The sequence below is a fragment of the Leptinotarsa decemlineata genome, unplaced genomic scaffold (assembly GCF_025532065.1).
Source record: "Leptinotarsa decemlineata unplaced genomic scaffold, Ldec_3_MD MMD2_tig00000133_RagTag_RagTag, whole genome shotgun sequence".
In the NCBI taxonomy this organism is placed as follows: domain Eukaryota; kingdom Metazoa; phylum Arthropoda; class Insecta; order Coleoptera; family Chrysomelidae; genus Leptinotarsa; species Leptinotarsa decemlineata.
This window is the reverse complement of record NW_027412542.1, coordinates 2,657,370-2,677,829: the sequence shown is the minus strand read 5'-3', so window position 1 is coordinate 2,677,829 and position 20,460 is coordinate 2,657,370. Positions and strand designations below refer to the sequence as shown.

General features: G+C 34.6%; 1 protein-coding gene across 7 annotated transcripts in view; it reads left to right on the top strand.

The window, feature by feature from the left end:
- The window catches only part of dnc (phosphodiesterase dunce), a 768,665-nt gene that overhangs the window by 260,797 nt on the left and 487,408 nt on the right, over positions 1–20,460 (top strand). The window lies entirely within an intron of this gene.

Below are 20,460 nucleotides of genomic sequence, written 5' to 3'. Positions count from 1 at the left end.
AGGAAGCTCTTCTTATCACTACACCAAAGGTTCCATTATTAGAATTTGATGTGGTTAAGATTTCCAATGTTTCTCGATAAAGGCTTGGAATTCCATTGCCTAAAAATGTGTTGATAGATTGAAATCAAAGACAATATGAATTAATAAACCATTAAAGATACTGGAACTAAACTTTTTGGATGGGTTGAGTGTTAGAAAAAAATCACAAGGAATAAATAGTGACTTGATATGTATATAACATGATATGTAAAGGAACAAATTATTTTTTTCAAATAAAAATGAATTATCAAACGAGTAAAATGTCAATAATCTTTTAAAAAGTAAAAATGTATGATAACTGATTTATTCCTGATCTTTCTAGCCTATTTTCAGAAATCTCAGACGAGTTATCATTATCCTCAGCAAGTTATGGTTTTTTCCCCGCGAAAAGGTGCTCCACTGTAATTCATGTCAATAGTCCGTCGGATGGGATGGTAATGAATGGGTCTCTATACAACAGTGAAATCTGCTCCAAATCCGGGCCTACCATCTATAGTATAGCCTTACAAAAATTTGAATGCAGCAAGTTCTTCTTTGGTGAAACAAGGAGAACATTGGTGAGCACAAAAAATCAACAAATTGGTGATCAGGAAAATACATTTGGACCCGTCAACATAATGTCAAATGGGCTGAAGCTGAAATCATCCACAGGGAGGAGCAGTGGTTCAAAAAATGTTTAAAGAAGCTGAGTACATACTGAACAACGACCCATTCAACCACTCTAGTGTGGAGATTCCTTAAGTGTAGAAATCTCTAGTCAAACGGAAAAATAGATAAACCATAAGGTGTGAGAGGAGAGTGGTTTGCGAATCGAAGTGCCTCATGGATCGTCTCTATGTATCAGGAGTGGATTAGTTATCACTAGAAGACTTCTTTTCATTTTTCAATATAATTTTATTTTAACTTCTCATGTATATGGTTTGTATGTCATTGACATTCCATATTGTTCGAACCATTTTTGAAACCAAAATCATTTGTTTTCTTCTAAAATTAACATTCTTATATTCTTACATTTCACATTCATGGTTTATTCTACCTATTTTTTTTTCAAAGCACCCATCTGAACATTTAAATTCCAGTACTTTTAATATTCCATTCAATTATTATCTTCTCTTTGATTTCAAGTTTTCAAGTGATTCACTTCTTACAACCCCATTCCGTACAAGTTCAATAATTGAATCCATTCCCAAAGAAACAACAATCAGAATGAAAATGCCTGCCGGGAAACAACTACATTTCTGGCTGATACTGAAACGTACATTGCATTGCGTCTGAATTGATATTTGTTGAAGTTTTCTGTAAGAGAAAATTCTTAGAGATAATTTTCGTTAGTCCAGCAGCAGGATCTTGCTGATTCTCAAAGATGAGATGATGGAACTTGTGAGTTTTTACAATATCATAACTAGCGTTCAGTCTGAGTTTCGTTTTTAGCATGGTACTACTTCCGCTCTCCTCTCCATAACTGATGATATTTTCGAAGCAGCCGATAAAAATAGTATTACATGTCTAATTTATGATGCACTGTTTGGAACCTTTGGTGTAGTAATGAATATTACTGGAAATTTTTCCCAACACCAAATCGTTATTTTTAACAACTCGACACGTGTTTCGATCACCAAGTGATCATCTTCAAAGAGGAAGATTAAAACTAGAAACTAACGCGAAGCTAAACCTATTTATGCTATATACATATCCCATACGGGTAAACCATCCAGGTGTACCACCCATACAGGTATACCAACCTCTGAAAATACCTCTGTATTTTATATAGGTACAGCTATAACAGTTAAACATATATTGTAAAATAATAGATACGGAAAAATTTTAAAATTAATTTAGGTTGGTACACTTGGATGGTTTACCTGTATGGGATATCTATATAGCATAAATAGGGTTAGCTTCGCGTTAGTTTTGGTATTGGGAAAAAACTCCGGTAATGATCATTACATGTCTAGTTCAGTAAATCTTTTGATAACTAAGACCGCTGTCTTTTATGCAATAAATTAAATCACTTGGGTTTGGATAAATGTGCCGTAGATCTTCTTAAAAGCTTTTCGGAACACCGAACTCACTTTATCAGCGTTAATCAGTCCAAATCAGCAGTTTTGAATAACAAATTTGGGGTTCCACAAGGTTCCATTCTTGGACCTCTTTTATTTAACATCTATATCTCAGATTTATATTAAAGTATAAAATTTTGCACTATTCATCACTACGCTGATAGAACACAAGTTTATCTATCTTTTCCAGAAGGAAACCTGGTGAGGCGTTTTCTGACCAAGTCGGTATACTCGAATTGATTTTGTAGTTAGTTTATTTGAACATTGAAATTCTAGGTCATCTCTTCCATGACACCAACATTTTGCAGGTGATTCAGTTTTACGATTGGTTATTATTCCAATTACTTTGCCGCCTTATTATTTGGATTCTTTCATTGATCAGTTAAAATGAGAATATTTTTTGTACAGATCGATATTTTTTTGGAAAAAAAAATTACGTTCTGCTTCTTGACATTCGAACAATAATTGTGAGAAATTTTTTGAAAACTTTCAACGAATGAAATGGAAGGAAACCAACAGAATATTCAAAAATATTTAGAGCATACATACAAGTTTCTTTCATATACATACTGAAAAAAAAAATCTTTTTGAATAAACTACTTTCACATAAACACTAAATTCCACGAAAATCTACAAATTTACAAACATTCGTTAAGGAACTGAAAGAGATACCTTTCATATTGAAACATTATACCTCTTATGGGAAACACTATCACCCTCAGAGGTGTACTTCGAAGGTCCAAAACAAGGCAGTTGTGTTATCACCTCATCATCATCGGTTTCGATAACATCACAAGAAGACTGGACTCATTTTTCTTATAACGAAAAGACTGCATGTTACCGCTAGAGACAAAACTGCGCTACCCATGATAATAATCATTATAGAATTTTCACAATAAATTTCATAAAGAACGAGTTTCGCTACACGGTAGCTTCATCAGTTGAACTGGTAAATCAAACTATTCCACAATGTCGCTCGTATGATAGTTGGATAAATGATTGATTCTGATATAGCAGGTAGATTTTGAAAAAACAATTACAATACAATGTTGATGTTCTGTTCGAAAAGTGTTTTTATTAATCAAGTAACGGATCAGTGTATTCATTGGTAGGACGGTAGCCGGTCGCGTTGAAGTGGATGCTTTGCTCCATTCACTCAATCGACCGCTGGCGCTGTGTGAATCGGTGGTTCAAGCCACAATCGATTTTCTTTAGCTCGCACAAGTTTTGACTTTTGAGAGTTGTCGTTCGTAGGGGGGGCACAGCTGGTAAACGAAAAAACAGATTTAATCAGATCCGCCCTTGTCACGATCATAGTATCCCAGTCTTTGGAATTTTATTTAAATGCAAAAGGAAATTAGTTTTTACCATGTCTTTCTGAATTTCCAAAATCCTTGTAGTGGCGTTTATATTTTGAAAACAGTGTATGAACTCAACGTGGAAACTTCACAATATCTTAAATTCAGTAACGTTGATAATTTATTAATATTTACAATCATGATAAAGATAACAATGACGATGGTGGCGAATGTGGATTATATCGAATGAAGTTCAACAAGTGCAGTCTTGAACTTCTTCCATATAATAAAATATATGTTGTCTATATAATTGTACACTCGAAATATTTCAATTTTGTCATTTTTTGTCGCCGACATATTCGAAAAAGATGATCGATCGATATTAAGAGATTAATGAACTGAATAGATAAAAAATGTTTAATGTATTTTACTCACATAATGAAATAGTTTTTTACCTGGGTGGTTTTTCTGCTAAAAGTCGACCTCTTCAATGATATAATATCATAAAAAGGAATCCTATAGTTTCCATGTATATAAATTTCACAATGTGATGGGTCACATGCATTAATTTCATTATACCCGTTCATAAAATAAGAGGGGGGGGACATTAAAGAAATGCACTGTATAACACTAAACAATCGTGTGAAGCAGAAAATGAACTGAATACAATTATCAGTTCTACATATTACTTTGTTATATCTCTTGTTGCTCGTTTCGAACAGATTATTGATTTTAGTAATACTTACATCATTGATTTCGCAACCTGTTATCGCCTACTATCATATCTACAAATGTTGTGACGTAATTTGTCGAACTTGAAAATTATGTCGTTTCAATGGTTGAAGTAGAAGTTTCAATTTTGTGGGCGATATAAATACGAATGTTGACATTTTGATTGCTGATTCTGTCGTGAATGATTGTGCATGTTTTATATGATGGCCTAGCGATTTCTCATGTCATTAAATGTGAACGTAGTCACAGTAATTGATAACATTTCAGTTGAAATTCATTTTCTAGTAGTTTTGTTATTCAGTATGTGATAAATATGAATATATAAATCGTAGTTGATGACACCTGAAGATAATACAACGGTCGTTATCGGAAGGCGTGCTTTTTAGAGGGGAACCTTACTGGGGATTTTTGTTGAATTATATCTCGTTAGTAGGTTGCTTTATCGAAAAGTCCACGACTGATGAAATAACTTCAGCTACTTCAGAAGCACAATTCGGCGAATCATCAGATTTGAAACAAACGTTTTGTCAGGGAAAATTTGAAGGTGACTTTAATGATTTCACCATTTACCAGATTTTTAATGCCAAAATGTTCATGGTTTGGGTGGTAATTCACTCAAAACTTGAATTATTTTGTGGTAAGATGATCCCAAATAATTCTTACCGCCACAATTCAGCTGATAGACTTACCAAGTATGTTATTTGGTAAGCTGAAAGGAAAAATCAGCCAATTTCTCCAAAAAAATGCATTTTCAACATTTGCCTCATTGTTAACGTATTTCCATCATTCCAAAGCTCCAAACGATTTGTCTTAACTGACCCCTAGAACTATTTATATTTTTATAGTTTTTAGAATTTGATTGTTTTTGAAAAGATTGAACACATACAGTTAAAGCATTGCGTTTGTTTTCTCCAAGCAAATATTTTTCAGACGATTCGACGAAAGTAACCGGAGGAAATAAGTAGAAGGGCGCGAGTATAGGGTGTAGGGGTCAAAAAACTTATTTATATTTTTCCACGTAACAAGTTGGCATGAAATAATTCAAGGAGGATAGCATACTGATCGTCAAACCAAAAAATATGCTTCATGAAAGGATTGTAACTAATTTTTGTTCAGTACAACTCAGCTACATTTTCTCATATTATTCTGAAGCACTAATAATATCATCATTGTCAACAAGGTTCAATTTGTTCGAATTTCACTTATCAAACCGTTCAGGTGTTTTTACATATGATCCTCCTGCATGAGTTAATTAGAGTCTTGTTGAAGTTGCGTTGTCTAGTTTGAAAATACCATACGTTCGCCTGTTAATTAAATCTCTTGCAGTACGAACCTCATACAAAGAGTCTTTGAAGCGAGATGCAGCTTCCTCTGTTTCGAATGGAACGGTCGGAAATTACGTTGAGAGTTGGAGTTGATTATTCAATTATGTGAGGAAGTGAACCCAATTCACAGTACACTCCAGAAGGTTTACTGATCCAAACTTTGAGGTGGGTTTTTATACAAAACTTGAACTAGTTAGAGTCGTATCACTTTCATGAAACAATTTATCAACGTTTATATCCAAAGTGCGCCAAGTTTAATCGGTTGAAAAAAGTGTGCAAATTCATGATTTTTGTAATTTTGCTAAGTGAATGTATAATCATTTGATGGAATTAATCGACTTTTGGTCTTGGGATTTTATCGAAATATACATTAAGTTATTCACGATAGCCTCTGCTCAAAACGATGATATAAACACATAATAAAACTTTTGTTTCAAAGTTACTCCATTCGGGTTTGAAGACCGTCGTAGTTTGGAACTGCATCCTATGGATTTCTATGGCTTCCCGTTCAAGCCGACTATGGTATCCATGATCGGGAGCAAGTATAGTTTCACATCTTCAAACACTATCGAGTGATTACTTCCACTAAGCGCGTGTTCCGCTACTGCCGATTTGTCAATTTGACCTAATCTACAGTTTCTCCGATGTTCACTCAGCCTTGTACCCACGGATCTTTGGATGGTACCGATATAAACTTTCATGTAGGTGCATGGTATACGATATACCCCCGCAGCTGATAGGAGATATCTTTTGTCTTTCGCAGATCTTAGGCTTTGTTGTATTTTCCTGGTGGTCTTGAACACTGGTTTTATTTTATGCTTTCCCTAAGATTTTTTTCGTTGTGAAAGCAATAGAAATCTATAAACATACGGAAAACTACAACAGAAAAGAGGAGGCTATAACGCTTAACCGGATTTGGAATCCCACACTGAAAGTTGCTAAAGTGGCAACAGCGCAATGTAATGTTACGTCATTAACAGGTAATAACACTTTTGCCAAGACCAACGTATCAAAAAGAAAGGCGGACTACCTGAGTCGATATAAATACAACTTACGATCTAGAAATCAGCTACTAGATCTAGAAGCCAGCTACTCGTGCTGGCGAAACGTTAGAATGCAGTTCCAAATTACGACGGCCTTCAAACACGAATGGAGATAGTACTCAACACTGAAAATCTCGGCTGCGAAAGCCTTAACCAATTCATTTTGTGTCAAAATTCAAGTTCCAGGATTTTTAATAATGATAATGTTCATTTGACTACGTTACGTAATACGATATGTTGAAATATCTCAAAATTATTGTGTTCTGAAAATTGTGATTATCTGTTGAAAACATTAATATGAAAAACGCGTGTCATGAGTATCAATTTATGGTCATTTCCATCGGTTCAACAGACCCAGCATATTGATGTATTTTATGAAAAGAAAATTCTCTTTTCGACGTGCTTTTCACCCATTTCAGTTTGAAAGAGTCACATCCAACTTCCACTTCTAGTAATATATCAATGATCGAAAGGTAGAAAATCGACCAAAAATAGATCCCGACCCCTGATTTTCCTTCACATTCGCAATAAAACACTCGAACTGTCAAATTGCAAAAAAAAGTTGGCCTGTTTCTTGATGATTCCCTCACGTTTTCCACGCATATATCACATATAATCGAAAAAGCTTTCGTAAACTTAAAACTGATCTATTCCAACAGAGAAATTCTAAATAAAGCTTGCAAAATTACCCTTGTCACAGCTAAATTACTGCGCTGTTGTTTGTGGGCCGGCTATCAAAAATTCCGATAGAACTCGCCTACAAAGACTCCAAAATTCTTGCACCCGACTGATATGCGGTATCAAAAGACGGACTCCGACCTCAAGTTACATTACTGGACTGGGCTGGTTGCCTATGAACAAACGACGTATTTTGCATTGCTGTGTATTATATCACAAAATTCTACTCACAAAAATACCTTCATATCTCTACTCAAAAATTCAGAGGCGTTCTGAAGCGCACAATGTATATGTCCGGTTTCGACAGAAAATATCTGTACCCATGCACAACACTTCGCTTTACCGATCTTGCTTCTCCTATGGCATCGCTAAAATCTACAATTGTATCCCTGATGATTTGAAACTTGTCAATCTTCAATTTCAAAAAAAAAGGTTAAAGGTCTTTTGCTGGATGGTACTTTAATAATAGACTTCTGATTATATTGATGAACTCATGTGAAATTCATTGCACTTTGTGACATAATTATTATCTTTATTTATATTGATATGTGAATTCTTTTTCATTTGTACCATGTTTATGAGTAGGGATATTCTTTTTTTCTTCTGGAGGGACCAGTTCTTGTCACTGGTCCCTTCACGTGGTTGCGTGGAAGAGCGCTATTCTATAGTTCTCATAAGGTAGAAGAGCGAACGATGCCATTTGCTACTCATCATTAATTAACCTTGTTCTTTGTAACTGCTGCAATAAAAGCATTTATTATTATTATTATTATTATTAAATTTACTGAAATACTCCATTGCCACAAGTCGAACAGACAGACAAACAGGTGAATATATATCAATTTTTTTCCAGAATAAATATCCTCATTTGGAAAAATACAACAAAATGCTTTTCAGAAAAGTTGTTTGGAGTTACCAGTTATGCCCAACTACAAATGACTCCCTAATTGAGTATATTATTTTTTCAGTAGTTTTATCCAAATACAAAATTCACCAGAATCAATTCATATTGCAACATAAAATTTTTAAAATTTATTTTGTAACAAGGCAGGTGAATGCAAAACTCATATGTATATGAAATACGTATTTCATGTATGTTCTCAAGAAATCATACCAAAAGTTATCACACAAAAGTACCTAGTCAACTGACCAAATACTAAAAAAAGTGAAACACCTGAAACAATATTTAATGATAAAATAATAATTTCAATAATTTCTTCAGAATCACAATGTGATACAGAAAAAATCAGTGAAAAAGTAATATAGATCACAAACTTCAAAAAATATAACTACAAAAAACATCGAACAAGAATTTCAAAATCAATAAAACACATACAAAAAACTTCAATCTCTCCTGTTTAGAAATTCATTGACACTGTGAAAACATTCGTCTATTTCAATTTTTCTCTGAAAACACTTGGTTTTTTCTTATCTCATTTCGACCGAGAGTTCATCATAAAAACAGTGTAGTTGAGTGTTTTGCAATCAATAGTGTTCCTTCGTCTGCAAGAGTAGGAATGTAAATCTAGGTTTTGGAGATGTAAGTCATATTTCTTCATGAAAAGACATATACATTTACAAATGTCACCTTGGATCCTCAGCGCTTCTCTTCCGGTACATTTATTCATTCAAAGCGCAAGTACTACAGGAAAATATTTAAGGTGCTCTAAGAACGGTGGCTGTGTGAAAGTAGCGATTCACATTGGATTTGAATCTCTGGAGATTAAATCCATTTGGAGAAACGTTCACAGGAAGTGTATTTCACATAAACGCCGTTTTCCAAATGGAAGAGCACATAACTATTTTATGTGCTATTTTGAATTCATTGAAAAGTCGAGAATTACACCTAAGCATAGAATATGCTTGTATTGTGCCTATTCTCCCAATTTAAATGAATCCTTATGACTATAGAAAACAAAACAAAAAGTTTTCATATTATAGTTTATATAATATATTGGAGAGAGAAGGTAAATGCAATGGACCAAAGAAAGGAATGAGAGCGGGTATTTCATGTATGAATACTCCTTGGAATTTTTGTATGATATAAATTTGTCAGGTTTGTACTAGGGGATTCAAAAGATATTGTTAAATATTGTTGCATTTTCAGCGAGGTATACTTTTAATTTTTTTTTCAATTTGGGAAGAGTATTGATATTTTTCAGAGGTGCTGGGAGCATATTGTAGAGTTTTGGACCAAAAAAGAAAACAAATCTCTGAGTGTGAGTCTTGTGAAAAAATGGTAGTTGCATTTTATCACTCAATCTACTTACTTTGGATTTACGTTGATCATAGTTTTCCTTGTTTGAATAAATCCATATCAGACTTTGGATAGTATATAAGGATCTGATGTTTAGTAATTTGGTATCACTATATAGAGACTCACTTGCATGCAAGTCATTGTACTAGTAAATGGAGTGAGAGAATTGTTCCTTTAGATGATTTGAAAAATATATTAACCTTGAAACTGAAAAAATAATTCTTATGTAATTCAAAACTGGAATTGTCTGAATTCGTTATCATTTCGTGTTCTCATGATATTCAGAAGTGGATTGCACAGAGAATAAATTTGGTATGGTCTGAAATATTCCGTTCTAAAGGGAGGTAGAGTTAGCAGGCCTTTATTTCTGATATTCGGATTATGTACATCTCTACGGTGTATGATTTTTTCATGTAAATAAGGAGAAATTTGTTTTATTATTATTTTATCGTAGAGAATGACAGCATTATGCTTTCTTCTGTTATCTTTATTCAATTACCCGATTTCTTTTAATATACGAGAAAACCTATTTCGTCTTCTAGTAGGTACTGTACATTAATGTCAGACATGAGTTTTCAATTTTATGTTTCTTTTTCTTATGTGTTGTTGAATTAGGACCGTAGAGAGAGTCACCACAATTTGAAGCTGATAAAACTATCGTTCCACATAATGATTTTTCAACTTGAATGGGTAGCAAATGTCATTTATAGGTTCCAACAGGGGTTTCCCTGCACCTGCACCTGCGTACCACTTGTCTTTTTGAGAAATATTGGCCTACCACCAGACGTAAATATTTTAATAAACGTATAATATTTACTCTTCTGAGAGGTTCAAAGGCTTCTTCAATTAAATTCCTGAAAAAACTTCATATTTAATGGTTAGATATTTGTTTATTTATAATATGTTTATAATTAAGGAGGAGCATCTATTAAATTAAATCTTATTTGTACCATTTTTTTTAACCGTTACCCTTATGTTTATTGTAAAACTAGATAGTTTACTATAATCTCCTTGATAAAATTTTAAAAATCGATTACTGTTGTTAAGGGAAATAAATTGTTTCTAAAGCACATTACAACCCAACCTCTATTGCTATTTAATAATTTTCTAGGGGTAGCTACCCTGCTTAGGAGTGTACGTAATTTTATTCATTACATTGTTAAAATGTTTCTCCCTTGAAGGCAAAATCGACCTGTTTAAACATTTTCTTCAAAGCTGCGCATTTTTCATAAGACATGAGGATAATTTGAAAAATGCTAATTTTTTATGCAAATTATTAAATTGATAGTATCTCGGAAACTAATCGACGAAATTTCAAAAATCGAGCACTGCTGTTTAGAGGAATAATATTTCTTTGAAATTTAATACAAATCAACCCTTATTGCTATTTAAAAAAATTTAGGGGGAGCTACCCTATGTAAGGGATGCATGTAATTTGGTTCATCAGAATGTAGAAATGTATCTCTCTTGAAAACAAAATCGACCTGTCTCAGGAATTTTGCAAGAAACATTCTGCTACAATTCTACTGAATTTATTCCAGTTAAAGGTACCACACTGTATGTAGTATATTGATTTAGTGGACCACTCGGTACTTCAGTTTATATTTGAGGACGTCAGTTTTTTAGAGGAAAAAAAACAGTAGGTATCAGGGCAGTATGTATGTAGTCGTTCAACAATAAACACCTATAATAAAACCACGAGTGTTTTATAAAACCACGAGTGTTTTATTATAGGTGTTTATTGTTGAACGACTACATACATACTGCCCTGATACCTACTGTTTTTTTCCTCTAAAAAACTGACATCCTCAAATATAAACTGAAGTACCGAGTGGTCCACTAAATCAATATACTACAATCTATAGAAGCGTGTAATAATAATAATAAAAACGCGTTTTCTTTCTTAGGCCAGGGACTCTTCAGCCCTTGTGTTATGGTTGGGTTGTACGTTAAGTATAATATGATCCAATCCACTACGTGTAGGGTACAACCACAACTCAAGGAATTTAATTTCACTTCAGACCTTGAGTATTTTAGAGCACAACCCACCTACCTCACTGTGGGGATTAAAGTAGGAAATTCATGGAGTATTTCCCTCATAAACAAAATGAGCCACTGAAGTAACTTAAATAGATTTTCAGGCACAGTCCGAACAGAATCAATTCCCACATAACGAAAACTTCAGTGCGGACTTTGTTAGTTTTTCACAATATTTCCATAATGAAACTTTTTCACGCCAAGGGGTAACAAAGTTTCAAATCCAGTATCAACTTTATCGTTTTTTCGTGAGTTGATTTATATTTCAATATTTTCCATTCACGTATTTCTCAACAATCTTGTGGCGTTGGAACTTGAAACCTCATTAATGTTTCAATCGTGGATTTTGAGGTTGAATTGAACTGAAATGATTCGTTAAAAATAATGGGTATCGAGCAGATCATTTACGAACAGAAATAAAATTTTATTGTTTCACTGTTCCGGTTCTCGTGAATATTTTCGCCAAGGGAAAATGTTCGGGAAATTGAAGTTCATTCTGAAAAAATGATATTCATTATTTACTTGAAAGGAAAGATTGATGTTGATCTTCATTCTCTGCGAAAAAATCCAAATACTGAAAACTGAATATTTTATTATTTACGATGCAGGTTGAACCATATCGAAATAGTTATCCATTCATCATACGGCTGAATGTGAATGTTACTTTATTGAAAATGTAGCCCAGAATATTTCTTTCATCTTTTGATGCACCTAATTTTTGAAAAGTCGACTATCATTTTCAATACAGAATATTATATAACACCCTAAAATTATTTTTCATATTTTTCAATTCCTCTCAAAAAAAGCGAGAGAAGTCAAAATAAGAATTGGGGAAGTTTTCTCAGAAGATCAAACAATGAGTTGGTTTTATGGAATTTTCATTTATTTTCCTCACAAGCATCAATCTAAATACTAAATTTGAAATGTTGATTTTTAATAACTTAGATAGACAGTTATTACAAGTTTCCCAAGTTTACTCGAGATTTTTTATCTCAATTAGCTTTAGAAATTACGTATATCCTAGACCAATTTTCCTGAATTGAATAACTTGGAAAATTCCTTCTTCAATACTTTTTAGAACCAGTTCAAACGAATAATAACCCAAGAAAGGGTTTCATTTTACTGTTAACGCTTAGTCGGGCAGGCAAAATACCTCATTAATTTTAATTAATTAAGGGTATGTAGTAGACATGTATGCCCTTAGGGTGACATGTTTAGAAACCCGAAGGACTCAATCCCGACGTTTGTAAGGCTCCTGTACACGAATACAACGGCCATCCAAAAATTATATCAAATGCAGCGACTGGCTTGTTTAAACATCACAGAAGCCATGAGAACAACACCAACCGCGACAATGGAATTAATTACTGGTCTGGCCCCTCTAGACCTGAACCCGAGAATATATTCTCGGCCTGAACCCGGCTGTACGTTAAGGAGGTTGCGTTAATGGCCATGTTACTATTGCGCAGGGCTGGTATAAACCTCGAAGTAAGAATGGTCAATTGAGGCCGAGCCTATGGCAAGAAACTCTTTCTGTGCAAACCCTGTTGCAGGCAACCAGTGATGCAATTGAACCCAGGTTTGTGTTTGATAAACCCTACAAATACAAACAGAACACAGAGTCAGATGTTTGTTTGAAGGTGGTCGACAATGTTTCGACAACAGGTTTTTGTTTAATAAAATTGGTATATTCGGTTAATCTTTTTAATTTTTTAACTTTTTTTCAGGGATTTCAAATCAATTTTTATTATATTAGACAATGGAAGTCCGAACTGATGAAATACACAGAGTCAAATGCTACAAATGCAATACGCATTGTATACAGACGGTTCAAAAAGAAAGCTCAGGATTCAGAGTGTATTCCAGATCACTAAGACTAATGATTAAGTGGGGAATTGTAACAACTACCAGCGTGGTTCAAACAGAACTGGCTGGTATCTCAATCGCCACAAAAGAAATAACCAGGAAATGCATTTTTGGCAAAAACATACCAATCTACACTGATAGCAGACAAGCCCTATTAGTCTTGAAAAGACAACATGTTACCTCAGGGCAAGTACTAGAGTGCCACCAAAATTTAGCCAAAGCCTCGGTAGATAACAATATTATTCTGAGGTGGGTTTAGGGGGCACGGAAGGAGTAAAGGTAATCGCATTGCCGACTCTTTAGCCAAGGACGCGGCTGAACTAAGAATTTTAAGACCCACTGGCACCTACGGCCTGATGACTTCGACAATTGCGGCACTAGCCAAATGTTACACCCATGCTCAATCCCTAAAGATATGGGATGGAATGGAAGGATGCAATCTTGTCAGGATAACTCTGGGCGACCCTAGGAAGCTGGCGCCGAAAAAATATCTGGCGATGACCACGAAAAATCTACGCATAACAGTAGGATTTCTGACTGGCCACTGTCAACTAAGGAAACACCTCCATAATATGGGGCTAGGGGGCACACCTCTATGCAGGATGTGTGAACAGAAAGATGAGAGTGTCAGGCTTGTCCTATGCGAGTGTTCGGAGTTATCGTCAATTAGAGTCTTGGCTTACACCCGCCGGTATAAAAGATGTGTCTCCCAGTGACCTGTCCTACTTCCTGGAAAGGACAGGAAGGACGATGACCAATAGGAGGATAACTCCTCGGGAGAATGTAAAATGGGTCACATGTGGCTTAAGTGCTGTGGGCCTATAATCCCCCTCCTTACTCTACAGATACAGATACACAAATGCATCTATTATTAACTGCAGTACAACTCTCATGAGAGTTTTTATGTCATATAAGCGCATCAATGCAACCAAAATAAACCTATTTACATATTTGAAAAAATGCCAAAAATTCAATTTCATTTCGACATTTCGACTTTGAAATAATTTATGAAAGAAGAAATGAAAATTTCTTTGTTTTTTACCTCTGCAGTTTCGTCCTATATGGACATTTTCAAACTTAAACAATATTATTGAGTTTATTGTTTAAGTTTGAAAATATACATATAGGACGAAACTGCAGTAACGTGAGTTACAAATAAAAGTGGTAAAAAACATAGAAATTTAATTTCTTTTTTCATCATGATCTCCTACCACATACTTAGTAACGGCTACATCCATCAATTTATTGAAATAATTTACTTATAATCGTTGCTAAGAAATGCTGTAATTTTTCTTCGCGGATAGTTGTCACACAATTCTGATGGAATTGAAAAAAGCAGAAGAAACAACACAATACTTGCTACCGACAAAATCCAGAAAAGTCTACGACCAATATTTTCGTGATCTCGCTGAAACTTTTTCCTTGAAGTCTTCACGGTCCAATTATCCTATGATGAAGAGGACTGTGATGGTGAATGAGAATGTCAATATTAACTACGTAAGTTGAACGAATATTCAGAGCAAAAATCGAGAGGATACTAACCAAGAAGTCTCAAGTTCTGTTAAGGAAAAATATTTCGAAATTCATTGATAATTCTCTGCACTTTTCAATAAATATGGACGATGACAATCATTTGTGATAATGTAGTTACTCGATAAAAAGTGTTTCTGCCATTGTTGACGAAAAGGAAGTGGGAAGTTTGAAGCTGATACGAGAGGCATGTTTTCACATCCACATTGTTGAAACTCATTAATACCGTTTATTGCACGATTTGAACTATAAAGGGTTTTACTAAAACCGCGACACGTGTTTCGCTATACATATACTCTTACCATATTTTCTACTTGTTTGCTACTTTCTAATGAATGAATCTACCTAAAAAGGTCCGATATAAATTTAATAACTATACGAATAAATAAAATTTCCGAACATACCGTAATGATACTTAACTTTTCGTACCTGGAAATAAACAGATTTTATAATGGCGAATTATTCAGTTCAATTCGATCGTTCATAAGATATTGAGAGTTTTTAAATTTGTTCATTTCTATAATCTCCAACAGGTAAAGTTTTGAACCTCTCTTCTGGAAATGGAGGGGCTTGATGTCATGGTTGAACCTATTTCCCTTTGTGATTAAATGAGTGACATATGTGGAGTTTATTTTTCCATTGTGGAATCTATTTCTGTGTTCTTTTATGCGGGCTTTGAAAGATCTTCCAGTTTGACCCATATAAACATCGGACATGACCCACATGATAATTTATATACTCCTGATTTTTCGGAAACCGCTTTTATCTTTGTTATCCTTAATGTGCATGCCTAAGTTGTTGTTGGTTTTGAAAGCAATATTTACACCTTTGTCGTGCAGAAAATTTGAAATATTCGTAGTGGCTTTTTATCCTCTCCTCTTCAAATTAGGTAAAATTCCTTCAAAGCTTGGCAGTATAACTTTTTTGATAATAAAGAATGTATTAGACTGCTATCGTTATCTTTGTTGACGGCTATTTGTTTTATTATGTTCAATTCTTTATTGTAATTCGCATCTGACCAGGGAACATTTATCAGTCTGTGGATCATACTCTTGAAAATTGCTACGTCGTGCTGATATGGGTGAGTGCACGAATGATGAATGATAATATCTGTATGTGCTGGTTTACGATACATTGAAAAATCATGTCTATTGTTAACTTTTGTTATTGTCAAGTCCAAAAAATTCATAGAGTCGTCCTTTTCCATCTCCAAAGTAAATGTGATGTAAGGGTGGAGTGAATTCAAGAACTTAGTCAATTGTTTGTTCGTTCCTGTGAAACATATCAGGATCAACTACATATCTATACCAATACTCGAAACTTCTTAGTAGGTTACTGCGTATTTTTCTCTCCAAATCATCCATGAAAATTTCTGCCAGAATGGGACCAAATCGGTTTCCCATTGTAAGTAAGGCCTTTGCAGGATGAGTAAAAAATGTCATGGAATTGGAAGTAATTAAGTGATGTGACAAACAAACCATGGGCAAGTCTCATATTTCCCGTTTCACTACGGGATACATAGACCTCTACATTGATAGATTATCTACAAGAGTAATTGTTTCATTCGGAGGAATACTGGGAAACAGTTTCTTCACATCAAATGAAATCAATTTGCCATTATCGGAGAATGTAATATCTTGAATTTCATTGATCAAACTGAATTTTGATTTGAAATTGGTGTGGTGTTCAACAATTGCGATGTGTTTTCTGATATTTCAACTGAAGAAGCTGTGACAAAAGAAAGTACCGCTCTAATCGGGTAGTTACCTTTGTTTAATTTAATAAACAAATAGAGTTCAGGATCTGGATTTCTGTTTCATCCATGACACAATGAATATTTTTCAAAGTTTCCTTGACTTTTTTCTGATATGAATGGGTGGGGTCATCTCTGAGACTATCGTACATGCCAGCATTTAGAAAATATAGTCTTCTCTACGTATTCTTCTTTGTTCATGGCCATGACCGTTTTGCCTTTTATGGATTTCTCTTTTATGGGATAAATTAGTTTCAATTCCGGATTGAACCTACCTATATGCATCTTTTCAGAATTTAAAATTTCTGCAGCAATATGTTTATTGGCGTAACTTGTTGTCTAATTTATGTTGGGTTTAATATTGTAATTGAGACCCTGTATCTGTGTCTGTAGAGTAGGGAGGGTGAGTGTAGACCCACAGCACTTAGGCCACATGTGACCTATTGTACATCCTCCCGAGGAGTTGTCCTTCTAGGTCATCGTCCATCCTGTCCTTTCCAGGAAGGTGGACAGGTCACTGTGAGAGACATCTCCTTTATATCGGCAGGTGTAGGCCAAGACTCTCCGAACACACAGTCTCTTGACGATAACTCCGGGCACTCACATAGGACATGCCTGACAGTCTCCTGCATAGGAGACATCCTGCATAGAGGTGTGTCCACTAGCCCCATATTGTGGAGGTGTTCTTTAGTTGACAATGGCCAGTCAGAAATCCTACTGTTATGCGTAGATTTTTTCCTGGTCATCGCCAGATATTTTTTCGGCACCACCTTCCCAGGGTCGCCCAAGGTGATCATGGCAAGATTACATAATTTCATTCCATCCCATATCTTTATGGATTGAGCATGGATGTAACATTTGGCTATTTCCGCAATTGTCGAAGTCATCAGGCCGTAGGTAGACCGGGTCCTAAAATTTTTAGTCCAGCCGCTTCCTTGCCTAAAGAGTCGGCAATGCGATTACCTTCATTCCTGTCGTGCCCTTTAACCCACCTCAGGATAATGTTATTATCTAACGAGGCCTTGGCTAAATCTTGGTGACACTCCACTACTAGCCCTGAGGTTATACGTTGTATGTTCAAGACTAATAGGGTTTGTCAGCTGTCAGTGGATATTGTTATGTTTTTGTCACGAATTCCTTTTCTCGTTATTTCTTTTGTGGCGATTGAGATACCAGCCTTATTGAGACCCTTTTCAAATAGAAAATTGGTCTCAATTATGCTGAAGAGTCTCGTTACATTCGTGGCACACACGCTAAAGTTGTTTTTTATGATTATCATAACTGAAGCGTCTGAAGACAATCCGACGATATATTAGTTGTACTACAATCTTCTATTTTGAAGAAGAAACATTTGAAGAACAAAAGCCTGTGTTACAACCAAAAAATAGAAAACATCTGTAATGGAAATAGATTCATCAGTTTTCTCTACAAAAAATAGTAGAAACTATTGATTGGAGTCAAGCAAAACAACATTCATTCATTTAGTAGGTAATTTTAAGTATATAATTATTTCAATTTCTGGTCAGAGCGACATCGAAGTAAGTATAACTTTAATACAAAAACAACTGATGAGAACTTTTCTGATAATACACAGTTCAAGGTTAGTTCATAGTTGGGGTAACAAAATAAAACCGACTTCAGACAAGGAAAATTAGTTATGATTTCTCAATTATTGAACGATGTTAAACCTGCTTTCAGTATTAGTATGAGAATCCAGTTATAAACTAACAATGAGTGGATAACCAGATTTTCGTATATATCCCCTAGAATAATTCATCGAACCAAAAATGAATTTGATACTGCGATTTTCTTGGTGATGGTGATGGTGGTTCCAAAGCAAAGCTTTCGAAAAATGATTTGTAACTCGTTTTTTAAAAACCTTGAGAAACAGATTCTTTTTTTTTCGCAGGTGCAACTTAAATAATATAGGACCCTCTACTGATTTATGGTAGATCAACAGAGAAAAATGGTCATCGATAATGGATGGTATATACAGCTGAAATAAATATGTTTCATTCCTCATAATAGATCATGAATGGCTTTTCCATTGCCATATAAAATAAAGATGCATTTACGGTCAGCTTTATGTGCCCTCCAATGACATCACAAACGAGGCGGATGAACTTTTTGACATGTTGAGGTCCCTACCACCATAAGAACCTTGATACAACCAGTAAATTGTTCCATAATTAGGTCTTAATCTATATCGACGAAGGGCATGCTTTATTCTAGTAAATTAGATAAGTGCACGTGAATACCCAGGTGACCCATGAATAATCGAATCTAATCAAGTGGGACATTTCTGAGTGCTGTGTCCAGCACACTAATTGAGGTGGCCGAAAGGCAACCACATTTATACAACCCCCCCAACACGACATGTCAGCAACAGAATGATGTAACACAAATCACGAGCGAGCAACACACGAGGAAGGATTAATCTCATTCAGTTGAATGTTGGATGGACATTCTTACTTGAAAATATTCACTTTGATTTGATTCTTTCATTCAACCACTCAATATTCAAATTAATTCAAATCGATAAAATATCAGAAAAAGATAATATCTTTAAAGCTTTTAAGTATTTGAAGGTATTAGTCTCATTGGGATATTCTTCCAAAATGAATGTAATTTTGAAATATTTTTTTTGCGAATACAGAAGTATAGAAAAAGTATAAAATTCTACAGGTCATATATGAATATTACTGGAGTTTTTTCCCAACACCAAATCGCTATTTTTAACACCTCGACACGTGTTTCGATCACCAAGTGATCATCTTCAAGAGGAAGAATAAACTAGAAACTATCGCGAAGCTAACGCTATTTATGCTATATAGGTATCCCATACCGTCACTGGTTGTGACGGCTCTCTTCCTTGCGAGGCTCCTGCTGACTTCTAGCCAAAGTCCTTTCTACCATCGCTTTGGAGTAGCCATTCCGTTGAAGATCATTTTTGATGATGTCTAGTTCCTTCTTGAGACCTTTCTTCATATTAAAGAGCCCAAGAGCACGGTCTATTTGAGGTTATTTTCAGCTATTCATTTTCAATTCTTCTTTTTTAGTTGTTTCAGGGATTTCAAATCATTTTATATAGTAGACAATGGAAGTCCGAACTAGTGAAATTCACAACCACCTACGTAATAAAACAAAAAAATCAATTTTTTTTATCATAAAGAGTACAAGTATCCTCCCTCATATTGCTATAATAATATTTCAATGCGAAATTTATTCCAATTTATTATTTGAACTAGTGCATCGATATTTGTTGAAAATGGTTTGAATTTTCACTAGTTTTTTGGTGCAAAATTGATATTTCACTCTCTATGTATGTCCATAATAACTAGCAGTATGATTTAGTGACAAGAAATAATTGACTAAATAATTAATGTTAAACAATTGAGTAATACAAATCTGTAAGTTGTACTAGTACTCTTTATGAGGCTAGAACCATAAAAAAATTGATTTTCTGTTGTTGTTATTTCAAATCTGAATATTGTTTTCAAATTTAAAAAACTTTTCCAAATAAACTTTTTTGTAGAAAATAAGGATAGTTTACTGTTTGAAACTCACTGTATGGTTTAGAACGTATTTGAATCCGGTCTGGAAGTTTAAACAGGAGCAACATGCCATAATAGATGAGCAAATAGAAAAAGAGCCACAGACCATGCAGAAAAGAGATTTTTCATTTTTATTCATTTACTTGTGATGCACTGTTTGGAATCTTTGGTGTAGTAATGAAAATAAATGGAGTTTTATCTCAACACCAAACCGTTATTTCAACACCTCGACACGTGTTTCGATCACCAAGTCATCATCTTCTAGAAGAAGTTTAATCCATTAATTCA